Raw genomic sequence first — 19,945 nt, forward strand, 5'->3', positions numbered from 1 at the left:
AAAGACAGAAATGTGTGTTTGCATGTCCAGTCACGTAAGTTAGTTCACGTGTCTGGCGTACATTGTCATGTGCATGCATCCTCTACAAGTGGTTGTGCTTTTGTGTACTTTACTGTACAGTACTGTATAGAGATACAGTAGTATGGCATCTTTATTTCAAGCCCAGGATGTTCGGAGCAAGAGTAAAAGCAGCAGTGATGTAGCTGCTACTGCTAAGAAGCACCAAGTGATAACGATGGAATTTGCTGTGCAACATGAGCTGCTTACTAATGAAGACCTGATGGAATTAGAGACGCAGAGAAAGATGAAGAGAGACAAGAGGAAGAAGTAACTGAAGAACTGAAGAGATTCATGATGCAGGAAGGCAAGGGGATTTTCTTTATTTGAGGAGGCACTGTTAGTTTTTGAGGCACAGGACCCAAACATAGAACAGTAAACAAAGGTTGCAGCAGTCGTGAAGAAAGCAATCCAGTGCTACCATGTCATCTATGACGAGAAAAAAAGAGCTACTACCCAGACATCACTGGATCATTTTTTCAAGAAGGTAGATAGAATTGAATCCAGCAAGGAACCAGAACCTGTGCCATCAAAGTCAGGTGTGAGTGAAATTGCATCTTGCGCTCCATCTCCTATGGCTCACGATCCTTCAGCTCTACCATCTCCCACCTCCTCTCCCTCCTCCAGTCAGTAACTCTTCCTGCCTGTTCACTCGATGCCAGCCCCTGTATGCCAGCTGTTGTACTGCAGTACTGTACTTTTCAAGGTACTGTACTGTAAGATTAAAAATGTTCTCTTTATTTTTTGTGTTTGTTTTTTATGTACTATTTGTGTGAAAATGTTATAAACCTATTACAGTACAGCAGTATATAGCTGATTGTGTTAGTTGGGTACCTAGCCTAACTTAGTTGGACTTACGAACAAATTGGACTTACAAAAGCACTCTTGGAATGGAACTCATTCATATGCAGGGGACTTACTCTAATATAAATTCAACTTAGAAAGACAAAAAATAGACTACTTGGAAAGCCAGACTTAAGGGGATTAGGGTTGAGAACAATGTTAAATTGTGCTCTGAGAAAGAGGCATCTGGACTGAGGAGGTCTGGGATTGAATGGTTCCCCTCTCTGGTCATGTGCATTGGTGTTGCATGGCTAAAGATCTTTCCATTTTTTTCTGTGCCCTTGGCAGTAGAGGTGAAGGGGTAGGTGTGTGTGGTAGTGGGAGTGTGGCAGTGGTAATGGGGCAGGGGATGAGCCCTTGAATGTGTCTTTAGGAGCACCTGGACAAGTGGCTTGAGATGGGACCTGACCCAGCGAGGGTCACTGGGTCCTGAGTTCGTCCATCATCTCTGTTCTGCCAATGTGCTTAGGATTGCAGACCCCTCAGTAGACTGTAAATGGGAACTTATTGGTTCAATAGCACACTGACATTTTTTTAAACTAAAAGAATAAAGATTTTTATTAGGCATTGTAAGCAGCATTAAATAATTTTCAAATTCACCTCATCAAAATCAAGCCACAATCAATCAAACAGAACAGTAGTTCATTGTCGCACAATTCACAAGTTAGGGCAAAACGCCCATCACCTTACATTAGGACGTTAAGATAATTATTTAGCTCTTGAGGACAGGGAGTGAGGTGCTATACCTCATTCTTGATCACATAAACCAACTGTTATGGAAAGAGTGGTCATTTGTATGAGGCAGAGAATTCTGGGCTCATGACACTGGCCACAAAGGTCAAATGGTCACTAGTGAATCTGGGCCCAAACTTAGCTGAGAAAAATAGATGAAGGCACATTAACTTTGGGCAAGTCAAATATGTTAGAGCTGAGGTGAATTTAGATGAGTGTAGTAAATGATGACATCAACATTTTGACAAGTGTTTTGTAATTTAAAGATGAGAAATCTGCCTGTAACTTGTGTTTGTACTTGTGTTTTCTACTCTTTTTCTTTTTCCCTAGATATTTTTAAAGACAAAAATTCAAAAAACATTTTCACTTTTGTCTCAGCTAGACTAAGATGAAGAAGATACTTATTAAAATCTAAGCCAAGATTGGTAGGGAGAGTAAACTGCCACCAGAACAGTTATGGTGACAGTGGTCATCTCTCCTAGAGGAGGGAGGGGGATGGGGTAAGTGAGGACAGTGGTCCTCCCTGGGAGAATGTTAAGGATGGAGATGGTTTGTCCTCTTACTCTCCTTGAGTATTCCCTCACAAGATTTTTGTGTGTGAGTGTGTGTGTGTGTGTGTGTGTGGTTGTTAACTTTTTATTTGAAATCATTTAAAACTTATAGTAAAGTTGCAAGAATAAGGGGAGAACACAGAACACCCATATACCCTTTCCCCATATTCATGTATCTTAACATTTTGTTGGATTTGCTTTATCGCTTGTGAGCGCGCATGTGCTAACACGTAAATACACGTACATAATTTCTTTTTTGAACAATTTGAATGAAGGTGGTATACGTCAGTGTGTATTTCCTAAGACTAAGAATAGCCTCTTAACCACAATACAGTTATCAATTTCATGACATTTAACATTGATACAATACTTTGATCTAATCTCTAATCTAATCTTTTTTCAGTTGACCCAGTAATGTCCCTTGTGGCATTTTCTCCCCACGGCTCTAGCATTCCAATTAGTTGTTATGTTTTTAGTCTCTTTATCTGGAACATTTCTATAGCCTTTCTTTGTCTTTGAAGACTTTGTCCTTTTTGAAGAATTCAGTCCTTTTTAATATATGTATACAGAATGTTCTTCATTTTTACTTTGTCTGATGTTTCTTTTTTTTTTTTTTAAACTTTGGGTTTATTTATTTATTTATTTATTTATTTATTTATTTATTTATGGCTGTGTTGGGTCTTCGTTTCTGTGCGAGGGCTTTCTCCAGTTGCGGCAAGCGGGGGCCACTCTTCATTGTGGTGCGCGGGCCTCTCACCATCGCGGCCTCTCCTGTTGTGGAGCACAGGCTCCAGATGCGCAGGCTCAGCAATTGTGGCTCACGGGCCTAGTTGCTCTGCGGCATGTGGGATCCTCCCAGACCAGGGCTCGAACCCGCGTCCCCTGCATTGGCAGGCAGGTTCTCAACCACTGCGCCACCAGGGAAGCCCTGTCTGATGTTTCTTGATGGTCAGCTTCAGGTTATAATACAGGCATAATCTTCAGATAGCATCACATCTGGAGGCACACAAAGTCCAGCTGCCTCCCATTGGTGATGCTAATTTTGTTCCCCATCCTCCTCTCAGGAGGCCCTTTAAGACCATGAAGACATTCTGTTCCTCCTCAACAATTCCCTCCAGATTTAGCAACCATCGATGATTCTTGCTTGGACCAATCTTTGCTCTGGTGGTTGCAAGATGATGATTTCCCACCTCCAGCCCTCCCCTCATTTGCCAGTCAGCATTTGGCACACCCTGTGATTCTGATTCTGTTATAAGAGCACCTTTCTTTATAGACCTCAGAAGGAATTGATTCTCATGATGTACAAATTTGAATTCTATTTTTGTATATAGGAATAGGATGTTTTACCCTTATACCTGAAACCTACTAAAATAAGATATTAAAGAAAAACATCTCCATCTTGGTTTTAAAATATTATATTCTGCTTAAATATGGTTTAGGTAGAACAACGATTGTGAGTGAATTGGAGGTCTTTAGCTCTTATTAGACAAGCAAGTAAGAAAACGAACATTTGACTCTCATGGACAGAAGGGCTGGTTGAAGAAGGACTTCCTCTTTATGTGAAATCATACCCTTCTCACTAGATTAAAAGAAAAACTACTTGTGTGTGTGTGTGTGTGTGTGTGTGTGTGTGTATGCTCCACACCATGGGTGGTAGTATGTGGCATGAATCTAACCATTTTCTCTTTTTGGCTGTTGGCAAATGGTGTGGAGTAGAAGATCAGTCTCTCACACAGAAGAGCAGAATGATTAGACAGCAAGGCTGTTAATTAGAATGTTAGGACATAGCAGGGCACCACCTCAATGAGAAGCTGTATGAAGGCAGCTAAGATTGTGGAAAGCTGGAGAGAAACCATGTGAAATATTTATGGGTGCCCAAATCTCTAACGCCCTGAAGAAACAAAAAAAGCCAAGTACCAACCCCAAACAGGATTTAAACTCTCAGGAAAGACACAGGGTGAATTCTAGCTGAAGTTTTGGGCAAGTGCCAAGATTAGATTAAGCAGTGAATGATTGCTGTTAAAAGTAGCAATGAGGTATATGTATTTCTTTAATCTTGCTCTAAATGCTGTAATCAATTTTTATCTATAATAATTTGAGATGAATTGTCACGCTTTGTTAACATAATAAAGTATTCTATTTCTATAGAAAAAGCACAGAGGCATGGAAAAGCATGTTAACGTCTTTCTCCTGTGGGAAGCCTTTTGTTCCAATTTATGGTCACGGTCCAAGGCTGGGTCGGCCCAGGAGCAGCCAGCTCAGACTGTAGTCATGGTTATACGAGGGAAGGGTCCACATGTGCAAACTCCAAAACCCAAACCTGGAAAAGAAGGTAGCAAACAAGTTCCTTGGAGGAATGAGAGATGATGCCAGGGGCCATGAAGGGGCCAGGAGCCCATGGAGCCAGAAATCCTGCCCTGCACCTGATGGGTGTGTGGGGCTCTGCAATCAGGGAGATGACTTTTGGCATAGAGATCAATTGAAAAGTTGGTGAGGCCTTGAATACGCCAGCCTCTTCTTCTAGATGTCTCCTATCCTCACAATGGGGCCAATCTGTTCCATTTTCCAAATCGCTTCCGCCATGTTCCTGTCCTTGCTGATGCCACACAGTCTAAACTACTAAGGACTGGGGCCCCATTAAGAGAGTATTTTCCCCTAAGTGTTAGAAAAAGGTAAAGCGGCTTCCAGAAGAGATGCCTTAGAAACCGTTGATATACAGTGCAAAGGGTAGAGGCAAAAGCCCTTCTTCTTTTTTTTTTTCTTAAATTTTATTTATTTATTTTTGGCTGTGTTGGGTCTTTGTTGCTGTGCACGGGCTTTCTCTAGTTGCGGTGAGCGGGACCACTCTTCGATGCGGTGCATGGGCTTCTCATTGTGGTGGCTTCTCTTGTTGCAGAGCATGGGCTCTAGGCGTGCGGGCTCAGTAGTTGTAGCACTCGGGCTCAGTAGTTGTGGCTGGCGGGCTCTAGAGCGCAGGCTCAGTAGTTGTGGCGCACGGGCTTAGTTGCTCCGTGGCATGTGGGAGCTTCCCGGACCAGGATCGAACCTGTGTCCCCTGCATTGGCAGGAGGATTCTTAACCACTGCGCCAACAGGGAAGTCCCCAAAGCCCTTTTTAATTAAAAAGAAAGCTGTTTGGAAGCCAGGCAGGGGACAGGAAAGTGTAAGGTGGAAGCACTGGCCACAACAGCCATATTGTTTGAATTGTAGCCCACCATTTCCAAGCTGCGTGATCTTGGGTATTAGTTACCTAAACTCTCCAGTCATTGCTTTTGCCATTCTCATCATAGAGTTAATAGCACTTACCTCTTGGTGCTGTGAGGAGTAAATTTAATAATTTATGTAAATCTCTTAGTACAAAGCTTGAAACACAATAAGCATTAAATAAGTGGTGGCCAGTGTTAGGAGCTATTATTGTCCTGCCTAAATTACAGTGCCTGGTATTGAAATGCCTATGCAATCTGTCTCCAGCCTGCCTACTTATCTTGTTTCCTGCCATTCATCCATTCATTCCTGCTGTATTTGTTCATCGTGAACTTGCACCTGGCTCTAGCTAGACCTGTGCCCATTTCTTCTCCTTCTTCTCACCTTCGTTCTTACTATGGCTTCCGGATGAAAAGCCCCTTCTCATGCTTTCATCTCACCCTCTGAGGCTCAGCGTAAGTCCCATTTCCTCCCTGAAGCCCTTTACAGCTATTTCTGCTCACTGTAGGCTCTACTGTTCTCTAAATCACGGTTGTAATTACTGTTTGTGTCACAGAGTTTGGTGCTGGATTATATAGAGAAAAACTTTCTGTGATGGTGGAAATATTCTATAGTTGAATTGTCCAAAAAGTAGCCACTAACCTTATGTGGCTATTGAGCATTTTAAATGCAGCTAGTGTTATTAAAGGAGTTAATTTTAAATTCTTTTTCATTTTAATTAGTTCAACTTTACATTTTTTTTTTAACATATTTATTTATTTATTTTTGGTTGAGTTGGGTCTTCATTTCTGTGCAAGGGCTTTCTCTAGTTGCAGCGAGTGGGAGCCACTCTTCATCGCGGTGCGTGGACCTCTCACTCTTCATCGCAGTGCGCGGGCCTCTCACTATCGTGGCCTCTCTTTTTGCAGAGCACAAGCTCCAGACACGCAGGCTCAGTAGTTGTGGCACACGGGCCTAGTTGCTCCGCGGCATGTGGGATCTTCCCAGACCAGAGCTCGAACCCGTGTCCCCTGCATTGGCAGGCAGATTCTCATCCACTGCGCCACCAGGAAAGCCCTCAACTTTACATTTTTAAGAAAATTTTTTATTGGAGTATAGTTGACATACAATGCTGTGTTAGTTTCAGGTGTACAGCAAAATGAATCAGTTATACATATACATAGATTCACTCTTTTTTAGATTCTTTTCCCATATAGGTCATTACAGAGTACTGAGTTGAGTTCCCTGTGCTTTACAGTAGGTTCTTATTAGTTATCTATTTTATATATAGTGGGGTGTGTATGTCAATCCCAATCTCCCAGTTTATCCCTCCCCCTCTTCCCCCCTGGTAACCATAAGTTTGTTTTTTACATCTGTGACTCTATTTCTGTTTTGTAAATACATTCATTTGTGCCATTTTTTTTAGATTCCACATATAAGCGATATCATATGATATAATGCCATTTGCAGCAACATGGATGGACCTAGAGATTGTCATACTGAGTGAAGTAAGTCAACTTTACATTTGAATGGCACCTTTGCCCAATGTGTCCACCATCTACCCTGATAAAAGCTCTTGTAAGAGGTACTACTCATGTGTTCCCACTGGCCTCCTGGGGCCAAACCAATTTTCTCTTCCCATGGTGTCCCTTTTGCCCATGGAGAAATCAGGGGTGGATTTCGGAAAAAAAGGAAAACATGGGATAGAGGGGCAGTGCTCAATCAGAGGAGGTGGGTGTGAGCTAGACTGAAGCTGGGGTGAATGGGACGCAGTCTGATGCCTTCCATCTGTTTGTGAGTAATCCTGTAGAATTGTCTTCATTGTTCAGCAGGATTTACAGGAGCCCTGGTGACCTACTCGCCTTACAGCCTCACATGTGAGTGAAGTCTCTTGTGGTGGCCACTGAGTCATTGTGTCCGACCCGTGGACCTGACCCTTTCAGGGATCCCTGGAGATGGTGCTATAGCATCCCATTTGGCCTGGACCAAGCCTCTGCTTGGCTCTTCCTTCCAAACTTGACCTTTCTTAGAGAATCCTCAGATCTGGCTCTGATTTCAGACCCTTCAGAGCTGCCTCAGTCTCCTCCCTGTCTATCTTGAGTCTATTCTTCTGTATATCCCAATAGTTCATGAACCTTTAGAGATCACAGACCTCTTTGAGAAGCTGATGAATGCTATGGACACTCTTCTTAGGAAAATGCACACGGCCATATTCATTATGCAATTTTGCTGACTGTTTTGGGAGGGTCACAGATCCCTTGAAGCCCAGGCCCAGGTCTGAGAGCCTTGGTTAAGAACACGTTCTTTAATCTGACCTTAGAGGTTTTTATATGCTATTCCTTCCTTCCTCAGCACCAGCTCAGCTCTAACTAATTCTGTACTTGTTGGGCAATATTTGTATGACTGGTTGAGGGCTCTAGTTACCTCATGACAGGAACAGTCACTCTGAATAGCTAGGGGGAGTATTTCAGTTTCTATAAATATCTACCCTCATTTGTAGGTTAATAGATGAGCATTATGGCTTCTAAATCCTTTCTCCACCTTACAAAAGAGTTTTTAGAGCCTGGTGATATCTAGGTGAAATGATGAAATTCATAAAACAGCAGTACTGAGCTGCAGTCTCGGGGCTGAGCATGCCCTCTCCACACCCACCCTCATCACCTCCAGTTAATTAGAGGTTTCCAGCCCTGGATCTGTCATGTAGGATCATTCCTATCCTCAGCTGAACTTTGAATGTGCACTTCTCTAACTTGGCTGAGCTTTCTTCTGATCTCACCTGATCCTCTATCTCACAGACCACAAAACTTTAGAGTTAGAGGACATGTTGAGACCATTTCTTGCAGAGGCCCAGGGAGGGAAGGGGCTGGTCCAAGGTTCCACAGCTGGTGGTGACAAGGCAGGGCTAGAACCCAGCTGCCTTCTTTTTTTGTTTTTTTCTTTTAATTTTTTGGCCACGCAGCATGGCATGTGGGATCTTAATTCCCCGACCAGGGTTCGAACCTGCGCCACCTGCATTGGGAGCATGGAGTCTAAACCACTGGTCTGCCAGGGAAGTCCCCAGCTGCCTTCTATACCTGCTCAGTCTCTCAATTTCTCTATGCTTTATGAGTGATTTGTCCTTGAGTTTTGGCTAAAATGACTTAGGAAGTAGAGTCTGTATCATATGTGTAGAGACATCCCATTGCATGCCTTGGCTATATTCTTGCAAATTTGATAATAAAGTGACTTTCAGTAAATTATATATTCTATCATGTCTTTCAAAGATTAGAGATGTATTCCTTCTGTAAAAGCTTTCAGCCTTGGGTATACACATGGATATAATAGGAAAAAACCCATGTGCTTAGAGGGAAAATAATTTTCTGATGAAATATTCAAATAATGTTCAGAATAAACCAACACATATTAACATGTGAGATAACAATCTTTTTGTCTAGAGGAAGATATAGCCTATTTCTTTAAATTGAATATGCATTTTTCTCTATCCACAGGTAAATATTCCTTTTGAAAATCTTTCTGCTCTCTGAGGGGTTTATCTTGCATGATTACTTTTAATTGTTTATTTAACAGCCTGGATTAGCTTGCCGCAATGTTTGCTTAGTATCTTGTGTAAATTCTTTGTCATTAAAAGTCAGTTTTCCTGATAGCATTATTAAGATTTATTATTTCTATAAGTATGACTTTCTCTGCAGTGGGGTTTCTGTAAGTGGAATAGACAAAGAGGGAAGCAGTTATTTTGGTTTTTACTAGCCATGGGATAGTTTATTTTACAATTTAATTTAAAAAAACTCTAAAAGTTTATATGAGATAACATAAAGTTTTGGATGCTTTAGAAAGAAAGTCTGATGTCAGTTTTCCCTCAGTTGCTTGCCATGATTATCTTTCCCGGGGCCAAAATGATCATAGTAACTTTCTTAGCCTGGTCCTGCAGCCAGTACATTTTGTACTATAGATGATTCCAAGAGGAAGGAAGAGCTTAAACAAATGAGCTGCAGATAAAATCCTCAAACTTTATATTAATTAATCATTTCAGCCTGCTCCTGCACTAAACTTTTAACTAGAGCAGCTAATAGGAAGCAAATGGATGGGTTTGAATTTCATCTCTTTTTGTTTTCCCTGCTCACTCTCTGGAAAAGGGGCTAATGAGCAGTGAAATGGCCAGGCATGAGCTGCAGAGGAGAGGACGCTCTGCCTGGGGAGCCTGCCGCTTTGTAATCGGCTCCTGAATTATCACAAGGTGCCCCATGGTTTTATGAAGGTGTCTGAAATGGCCAGGATCCAGCTTCAAGGGGAGTCAGGAGAAGAAAAGATGGTGTTCCAAAGGGAATGATGTCCCCTCTGTCCACTGGATTGAAGCTGTACTCCCAAAGAAGGCTCCTTAGAGGAAAAACAGTGAAAGGCAAATATGGGTGTGCAAAGTATGTGTTTACAGTACAGATGCTGACACTGTTTAACCTAATAGCAAGCTGTTGCCTAAGCATCTTTCAGAGGGTAATTAAAAGGCTCCTACATGCACCGAAACCAATTATATTAAAATTTTATTTGTAGGGAGTGCTCAAGACTTAAGGTAAAAAAAATCAGAATTCATAACCCAGTGGAAGATGTCTTCCTGCCACGGGCAACAGGAATGCTGCCGAGGAGATCCCAGTTAAAGACCAGGGCTTGGTTACAAAGGCGGAGACCTCAAATCAGCTTTCCTCTGACCCAATCCAGGGCTACTTTAATGAGGGAAGGAAAAAGTTCACTTCTGCAGCATTATTAAGTAGAAACTGGAAGAAAGAACTCGTTATTCCTTTGGAAAAAAAGACCAAAGAAATGATGTGGGCCTGCCTGAAGAAGTTTCAGTGGCAGAAGGGTTTGGAAAATCAATGTTGAGAGGCTTCTAAGAAGATGCTTTTTTTCTGGAGAGCTGCATTCTTTGGGCATAATAAATGGTTCATATTTGTTGTTTGTGTGTTTGTTCATTGTCAAAAAATCCAGCAGGTCAATCTGCATGCCCCAGCTGAATCCAGGAGAGAGGCATCCTTATTCAGATGCTGAATAAGGAGATTCAGCTCCTTATTCTCAGACTGTCACTGACTGACTGTGTGATCTCAGAGAAGTCACTTTCCTGCTCTGAGCCTCAGTATCCTAGGATCTGTAAAATGGAAGGAACACTTCCAGCTCTAAAAAGCCTCAATCCTGCTGTAATAATACTCTGGATTCAGAAAATGGCTCCTCTTCTAACCCCTAAATAATTTGGAAAATGCTGCCAGCCTTTAAAACCCCTCTATAATTCACCGGTATTAGTTTCTTCTTATTGCAGTTGGAGTTATGGAGAGTCAGTGAAGTTAAGTGGCAGGCACAAGGTGACCTTGCCATCTTTCAGAGGAGCATAAAGAACTGTACTCCTGACTTCAGCCCAGAACTTAAGACATTCAGGCCCAAACCGCATGGAAAATGATAAAGATTCTGATGGAATTTGATGTATGGTGTTTTCCTTAATTAACCACGTCACATCAACTCAGTCATATGGGTCTGTCCATTTCCTCATCAGGCCTCTCTGCCCTTTTTGTTCTTTGACCAGAGTCCATCAACAGTAGCTGTAGCTAAAGATACCAGGATGTGAGTGATGTCATCTTTTGCTATATCTTTTGCATATATGGGGTGAGGGATGTGACGTGAGTGCCTGCGTATGTGGGGACAACTCATATATCACAAACTTCCTTCCCTGGAGGATGTTCTGATACCCATTCTCCACATTCCCAACCAGGGCTGTCTCCAAAGTCTGAGTGAAGAGACGTATTGGGCTGAAAACTTGGGGCGCTTTGCAAGGATGTATCTTTGGCTGGCAGCTCCCACCCATGTTTCTTGTCCCAACCAGTCAGCATTCTCTGCTCCAGGTCCCTGCCACAAGTTCTGTCAATGACTCTGGGAGCTCCTGGGGGAGTTTCAGGTATGACTGGTACATGGGCATTTGGTACTTTCACCACTTTCTCTCTCCAGCTCTGACTCATAGGATGCTGACTCTTGTCACTGCTGCTCTAGGTCTTGGTGTAAGTCGCTGGGCCTGCGGCTGAGAATGACTGAGAGTGTCATCTCTGGTTGTAGCCCATTACGCTTGAACCAAACTTCTGTACCTCCTTTCTCTCTTTTCTCAGGTAGGACTTACTTTATTTTATTTTTTATCATCCTTAATTATAGTTTACATTAATGTTTATATTGATTTTTAAGAAAATTTTTATTGGAGTATAGTTGATTTACAGTGTTGTGTTAGTTTCAGGTATACAGAAAAGTGAATCAGTTATACACATACATATATCCACTCTTTTTTAAGATTCTTTTCCCATATAGGCCATTACAGAGTATTGAGTAGAGTTCCCTGTGCTATACAGTAGGTTCTTATAGTTATCTATTTTATATATAGTAGGGTGTATATGCCAATCTCAATCTCCCAATTTATCCCTACCCCCTCTTACCCCCTGGTAACCATAAGTTTGTTTTCTACATCTGTGACTCTACTTCTGTTTTGTAAATAAATTCATCTGTACCCTTTTTTTAGATCCCACATGTAAGCAATAGCATATGATATGTCTTTCTCTGTTTGACTTACTTCACTTAGTATGACAATCGCTAGGATAGGACTTACTTTAGAGGGTCCTTAGTTCTCCACATGAAGAGACCCCTCATATCTGAGTCTTCAGGCTCAAGCCGAAGTCCTCACCTCCGTGGATTCTAGATGTGGAGTCAAAGCTGCCCTTGAGCTCTTGATATCGGGGTCCATGATGCCCAAAGACAGTAAGGAGAACCCTCAGTTAGCTTGCTCTTCCCCCTGGTGGGAGAGCCTGTCTCTATGAGACAGGAGGAGAGGAAGGTATTTGGTCCCCACTTCTGTGGCTTGCTGCCCTCCCAGAACACACTCCAGGCTCCCTTTGACCAAAGAAAAAAGTGGAGAACTTGCCTCTGTAATGACCCTCTCATCTTTCTCTGCTTCTGCAATTCTTCAATGCCCGTTACTGGAAGTATGGTGTGTCCTTAAGCCCCACTTGCCTGCTAGGACTCTCCATCGTGCTGCCTATCTTGGCCTGGCCGCCATAGACAGGGCCTTGTGCTGGGAGCCTCTCCTCTTCCTTTCCTCCCCATCTGTCCAGGGTGCCACTTCATCAAGAGCTGATCTTTTCTGGAAAATGATAAGCTGAGATGTTGGATAATGATCATGACTATACCCTACCTCTTTAGCTGGCTGTTCCTGATGGAATGTGGTCAGAGCCGAGAGGTGATACCTACCTTTTGGGTTTCAGGACTGAAGACCAAGAGCCTTGCCATAAACATGAAGATGCTAGCTCACCTGGGAATGGGTGGGGACCCTGCCTGTTGAGACAATCCACACAGGTGGCCCTTCACTTATCTCTTTGCCATCCTCCAGGGATCGTTATAACTAAAACTTATGGTTGGATGACTATTTATTTATTTATTTAATTTGGCTGCACCAGGTCTTTGTTATGGCATGTGGGATCTTCACTGAAGCATGTGGGATCTAGTTCCCTGACCAGGGATTGAACCCTGGCCCCCTGCATTGGGATTGCAGAGTCTTACCCACTGGACCACCAGGGAAGGCCCTGGATGACTGTTTAGACCCAGAGCGTGCTGCCGCTCTGGGAAGGCACTTGTGCCTGATGATATTTAAGATAATTCATGTAATCTGTCTGCTATAGAGTAAGGAAAGCTGACAGAAGAGATCAAGTCTGGGCTTCATTCAGTAGGCAACAGGGGAGTGGAAGGTGGATATAATAGAATTAAAACGGTGACTAGTGGAAGCCACGGAGGCAAGAGAAGTGGGTGAGGATACAAGCAGACAGAAGAGGGTATTGGAAACATTTGAGCCCAGTTATTTTAGGGAGATCTGGGTTATGGACACAGAGAGGTTTAAGGAGAAATAAGGCAAGTAGGTGGAGGGAAAGGTACTGAGTAGATTGGAATGAACGTTCTCCTTGGAGGAATCAAGGTGAAGGTCATTGTTAGATTTAAGGACAAGGGCAAAGGGACTGCTCTGGAAGTTCCAGACACTCATGCTCCCAGCAGTCCTTGGTGAGCAGATGGGAGGAAGGATGACTGAAAGAATGAATGAACACTGCCAGTAGACTCTCTGAGCTTACGAAGACTTGTTGGGTGAGTCAGAGTTATTAATATAAATAGTTACGGTGGCAACAATATGTCCCAGTGACAGTCCTATTTTAAAAATTAAATTAAAAATCTATTTAAAAATGTTGTTCTAAATCCTATGTGCATTCTCTTTTGCATTCTTTTGAGGACTCGAGTCTGTTATTTACAGTGTTTATTACTTTTAAGCATATGGGAGTACATATGATGTCTGTCCACTTGTTTTTAGAGCTGGTAAACAGACGGGGATCAGGACCAATATAATCACGTTCATTCTGCCACTGACCTTGCGCAGTGCTCTCCAAGGTCAGTAATGGTGGTTGGATTTTTGTCAGAATTGACTTGTTTTCAGCAGGAGCTGGGTCTCCCGCCTACTAACATTTGTATCCTTACTATCTAGCCGGCTGTAAAATTACTAGTACAGTTCCACCAGACAATGACTTTGTGATTTTCTACTTTTTTATTGATCAATAAACAGTTTTAAACCAAAAAACTCCGCAGTGAGAATGGAAACTTATTTGGTACTTGTAACTACCTGCCTTGGAGAAGAGAGAGGGATTGGAAAGATAAGAGCCTTAGGCTCCTGCTGCCTTCTTCTTTTTTTAAAAAATAAATTTATTTATTTATTTATTATTTATTTTTGGCTGTGTTGGGTCTTCGTTGCTGTGTGGGCTTTCTCTAGTTGCGGTGAGAGGGGGCTACTCTTTGTTGCGGTGCACGGGCTTCTCATTGCGGTGGCTTCTCTTATTGTAAAATGCAGGCTCTAGGTGCGTGGGCTCAGTACCTGTGGCTCGTGGGCTCTAGAGCACAGGCTCAGTAGTTGTGGCTCACGGGCTTAGTTGCTCCGCGGCATGTGGGACTTTCCTGGACCAGAACTCAAACCTGTGTCCCCTGCATTTGCAGGCGGATTCTTAACCACTGTGCCACCAGGGAAGTCCCTCCTGCTGCCTTCTTGATGGCAACACCAATAGATGAAAATAGAGAAATGCAGTCATAGGTTAACAAAACGACTGACTACACTATGCTAAATAACCGATTGCTTTGCATGAAATTAACCCATTGTTTCCTTGTCCCCTGGATATATGTATCACCCTCTGTAAACTTCAAGAAGGCAGGATTTGGCTGTTTGCCTTGTGCCAAACACAGTGCCTAGCCTAGAGTTAGTGTTAGGAAAAAATAATAGAGCTATCAGGATTGACGATAAGAGGGTGAATTTATGTCTCTGTTATATTGAGACTTGTTTCTAGGAATTTCCTTGCATAACTTCCATCTCTTCAGCTACAGTTAAGGAGAGACCCTGGGCCCTGTGTATTCTGTGTTTCCTATGGCAGCAAATTTAGTTTACAACCATGGAAATACCTCTAGGTAGTAATGACTGTGTTTCCAATGGTTATGGCTTCCCATCAACTTATTCATTTTCTTTTGGTTTTGTTTTTGGGTAAATAGAATTTTCTAAATAAGTTTAGAAAATAAGGCAATATTTTTTAGTAAAACCAAATCAGTAACCAGCTAAGGATAACAGAAAATTTGTGATTTGAATAGAAAACTGTTCACATGGGTGCATTTTGAAAGATGGCAGAGGTTTCTTCTCACATTTGTTGATATCATATGTTTTAACCAAGGAGCATTTGGAGGTAGGTTGAAGTGAAAGTGTGTGTGTGTGTGTGTGTGTGTGTGTGTGTGTGTGTGTGTGTGTTGAGCAATGCTGAGTCATTTGATTTTCTGATAAGAAATGTTGAGAAACAGTCGACTTTTGGTTTTCCTCTTTTCCATGGGGACATCACTGACAAACACCTGTTGTCTGTGTAATGCTTAGAATTCAGAAATGGCAAATACAGTGATGACACAGCAGGGTATCAAGGAAAAGGGAAGGATAGAAGAGCTAGTTTATAGTTCATCAAAGTAAGAATAGTCTTATCTTCCTTGAATAAAACATGTGCTTTAACTCACCAAATATGGAATCACAGACACTGGGACCTGGAAGGGCCTTGGCAGCCTCTCTTTCAGTCTGCTCATTTACACACAAGGAAACAGATCCAGAGCAGCTCAGGACTGTTTGAAGTCACACAGTGAGTCAGTGACAGAGCCCTCCCACTCTGGACTCCAGCCACACGTTGTGAAGAGGGATCGCCACCCCCGATTGTCCTCTACCAGGACATCCGCAGGAAACAAATCTGTGTTCCAGTTACAGATGGGACTCAAGTGGCCTTTCCCTCCATGCCTTTGCTGGTCTGTTTTCTCCAAGTGGCTTCCTCAGGTTGCTGGGTACCTTGGGGGGGCCCCTTTCCAGGACATTGACAAGAAGCCTGGGGATAGAGCCTGGAGGGAGGTTAATTGCCATGCGACACTCAACCCACTTCTCCACATTGAGAAGGTTGTCCAGTGCGCATGGGCTCTGTGTGTCACGGCTGCAGCCCAGCAGACCTAGTAGCAGTGAGGCATAAGGCCTTTCACTTAGCCAACTGATGAAAACTCTGTCCTTTTCAAAATGTCCCAGAAAGCTAAAATAACTCATATTTCCCACGCAACGTTAGAGCAGATTTATGCCCCTTTAAGAACACATGTGGTGCAAAAAGATGAAGGGAGAGAGGGCCTAAAGTTTTACATATGGCACCAAGGTAATCCTAGCCGAGTTGGCTCCTCTCCGGAGAGCGCCTGCAGGGTATAATTAGAACAGAGATAGCCATCCCCACAGATCTACACTTGAGCAAATTGTGGCTATGACAAAATTGGAACCAAGGCTAAATTTATCAATAATGGGGTTTAAAAAAAGAAGACAAATGAATTTGAAATTTCTCCTTGTTTATTTTAATGTGCAGAAAATTTTCTAGCTGATTTATGCCACGGCTTCAGTGTATTTTTCATTTTTTATTTATTTTGCAGTTAATTGGATTTCCAGCTTTTGCAGCCAGCCACTGCAATTGATCCCTGCAAAGATGGATTTATTGCTTAGGCAGGCAGAACTCTGACAATCTTCAGAGGTTGGAAAATAAAAGAAAACAGCGCATACGGAGAGCACTGTGGGTCACCATTGGGTCAGATCAGCAAGATATGTTACAGCTGGCAGGTTTATGCTAGAACTTCAGCACAAGCAACCTTCCTAAATGAGCAGCACCAGGATCCAGTGGAGTATTTTGTAGGATATTGTCAGTGATCCACGCTTAGGAGGAAATGTAGCTTAAGTTGGAGACACCAAGGTAGATGTCAGATCCCAGATAGGTTGGACCCATGGTTGGAAAATTATTGATAGCTAAACTTGAATGTCACACCTTTGGTGGCTCAATAAGGAATGGGACCTTATTTTTGCTGTTAGGTGGCTTTGTTTGAATGGCGTAATGGCTCAGGGGGCAGAACCAATATGGAACTCATGCCTTCAGCTACTCTTTGCAGAAGGTTCTGGAAATTTGTCAGCTGATAAGCAGCAGAACATTGCCCTCAGCCTGCAAAGGTCAGACATCCATTCAACCATTCCCCTAGCCATGCATCCATGCAATAATTTTTTTTATTGAGCCCCTACTATATGCTAAGCCCTTTGTTTGGTGCTGAGCATAGAAAATGAATAATAAAAAAATATAATCCCTACCCTCATGGAGATTCTAACCTATTGGGCAAGTACTAATTACAAGTTTGCTGAGAATTAGTAAAGAGAAATTCAGGAAGCTGCAGTTACATATTACAGGTCGACCTACCCTGATCTGGGGGTTGGGGAAGTCTTCCAGGAGGAAATGCTGTGAGCTGAGAACTGAGAGACTGAATATACAAATAGACAATTGTCAGATCATATGTAAAATAGAACTCTGACACATCATCTGCAGCAATCAGCCCAGGAAACCAGCCTATTATCTACAGTAACCAGCCTGGGCGGCCAGCCTGCTATCTATGTCATACTTATAGGAAGTCAGACCACTCTCTCTAACAACCAGTCCAGGAAGCCAAACAATAACTCATATAACAGTTGACCCCAAATGGCCAGGACTTGATTAATAACTGACAGCTTCCCTAATTTTTGTCCTTACTTCCAACTTAGGATCAACCAGAGAAAGCCAAATCTGTACTCCTAACCAATCACATAGAATGCCCTACTTCTAGTTTTCCCACCTACAGCTTTCCCTTGCCAACAGTCTCCAATAAGGGCACACGTGAAACCTTCCCTTTTTCTGTTATAAAGCTTTCCTACTCCTCTGCCTGCCTTTGAGACTGTCAAAACTCAAGAGGTAGTGGCTGACTCTCTTGCTATAGCAAGCTCTGGATATATAGCTTTTGCTTGTTCTCATTTGGTTGGGCTTTGTGTTTTTCCACAGACCTGAAAAATGAGCACGTGTGGGCCAGACGGTGGTAGGGAAAAGAGTGTTCCAGGAGATGGAACAGCACATGCAAAGACTCTAAGATAAGAACGACTAAGGCGGGCTTCCCTGGTGGTGCAGTGGCTAAGAATCTACCTGCCAACACAGGGGTCACAGGTTCGAGCCCTGGTCCAGGAAGATCCCACATGCCATGGAGCAACTAAGCCCGTGTGCCACAACTACTGAGCCTGCGCTCTAGAGCCCATGAGCCACAGCTACTGAAGCCCATGCACCACAACTACTGAAGCCCATGCACCTACAACCCGTGCTCTGCAACAAGAGAAGCCACCTCAGTGTGAAGCCCGTGCACTGCAACAAAGAGAAGTCCCTGCTCACCGCAACTAGAGGAAATCCCACAGGCAGCAACAAAGACCCAACACAGCCAAAAATAAATAAAATAAGTAAATAAATTTATATATTAAAAAATGACTAAGGCACACTTTTCAAATTGACGAGTAGAACATGACTGAAATGTGGAGGGTGTGGGAGAGACTGGCTTGAGATGTGGCTGGACATACGGTTTTTGGGAGCAGGGTTGGGATCCTGCAAGGCCTTGTGAACTGTGTTGATGATTTTGGCCTTTTTCCTAACCAGAGCATCATTTATGGCTGATCCTTGGGAGTTTTCTTCTTAACTAGTGCATTTCCATTGTGACTGGTCTCCAGCTCCTGTCTGCTCCTTTTTATGTGAGCTGCTTACATCCTATCTGTGGGCCTACCTGCTTTGAGAACTCCTTGTTTTCTGTTGCCATTGTTTTTGTGAGGCAAATGTGTCTTGCTGTGTGAGTCCTGCTCTATGCCAGGACCAGCTTCCCTGTCCTTCCGGGCAGTGATAAGGTGAGCCCTGGCTTGTCCAAGCTGCTCTCTGGGCCTGGGCCCAGCTGAGCCTAGGGGGAATGGTCAGCGGAGAAGAGACTGGGACTTATCCCCATATCTGTTCTCACCTTCCTCTACGGTCATAGAACACACCGTCAACTAGATTAGAGGTATTTCCCAGTCTCCTTTGCAGTTCAGTAATAGGCTTTTGTCCAAGGTCTGGCCAATGGAATTTGAGGGGAAGTGATACATACAACATCTGTTTCTTTTTCTTTCTTTTTTTTTGACCGTGCCATGTGGCATGCAGGATCTTAGTTCTCTGACCAGGGATTGAACCCGTGCCCCCTGCCTTGGGAGAGTGGAGTCTTAACCACTGGACGGCCAGGGAAGTCCCTACAGTATCTGGACATGCACGTGAAAGACCAGGGAGTGCCTTCCCCTTCCTGCTGGCTGAAGTGTAGGGGTGGTACTGGGGAGTTGTTTTGGACCATGTGTACCAGGGATGGCAAAACAACCAGAAAGAGCATCATGACTGATGGGGGCTGCTTACATGTGGAAAGTTAGGCAAGAGAGAAATATATTTTTATCTTATTCAAGTCACTGTTATTTTAGTCTCTGCAACAACAGATGACCTATACTGTATCTTAATTCAGTAGTTTTCAAAGTGTGGTTCCAGAACCTCTGGGGCAGGGGGTTGTGTCTCTGAGACTCTTTCATTAGACTCATCACAGTACTGACACTTTATTTGCCTTTTTTATTCTCATTTTCTCATGAGTATATAGCTGAGTTTTCCAGAGGCTACATGATGAGTGATATCACAACAGACTGAACGCAGAAGCCGATACGTGAATACAGCTGTCTTCTATTAAGCCAGATATTAAAGAGCTTTGCAAAAGTAAAAAAAAAAAAGTCACTCTTCTCAATAAAATTTTTCTGAAAATATAAAAATATTTATGTTTACATCTTTATTATTGCCATTTTAAAACAAATGCATGAAGAAACAATTTTTTTTCCATTTTAATTTTTAATGGTAAATATGGAGAGATATAACCCACATGTATAAAAGCACTTTGGGATTGTTGCTAACAAAGTCCAAAGTGTGTGAGAACCACTGTCCTAACTAATCCAGGCAGCCAGACATTCGCTGTTCATCAACAGTTAGCAGCTCCAGGTCCTGTGCACCTGTTGTTTTGGGGTCAGCTGGGGTGGTTGCCCCTCCTTCCGCTTTCTGCTCGCTGCTTCTGCTCTCTTCTCTCCCGGTGTGCTTTGATTTTCCAGGAATTGAC

The 19,945-nt window shown here is 43.0% G+C and overlaps 1 long non-coding RNA gene across 1 annotated transcript in view; it reads left to right on the forward strand.

Moving 5' to 3' along the window:
• Positions 1–18,240, forward strand: part of LOC132365228 (uncharacterized) — a 56,659-nt gene extending 38,419 nt beyond the window's left edge. The window contains exons 2-3 of the long non-coding RNA XR_009503057.1: positions 6,792–6,873; positions 17,803–18,240. This is a non-coding gene — a long non-coding RNA (uncharacterized LOC132365228). The remainder of the gene's footprint in view (positions 1–6,791; positions 6,874–17,802) is intronic.
• The last annotated feature ends 1,705 nt before the right edge of the window (positions 18,241–19,945 follow it).

This window comes from Balaenoptera ricei, chromosome 4 (assembly GCF_028023285.1).
Source record: "Balaenoptera ricei isolate mBalRic1 chromosome 4, mBalRic1.hap2, whole genome shotgun sequence".
Classification (NCBI taxonomy): domain Eukaryota; kingdom Metazoa; phylum Chordata; class Mammalia; order Artiodactyla; family Balaenopteridae; genus Balaenoptera; species Balaenoptera ricei.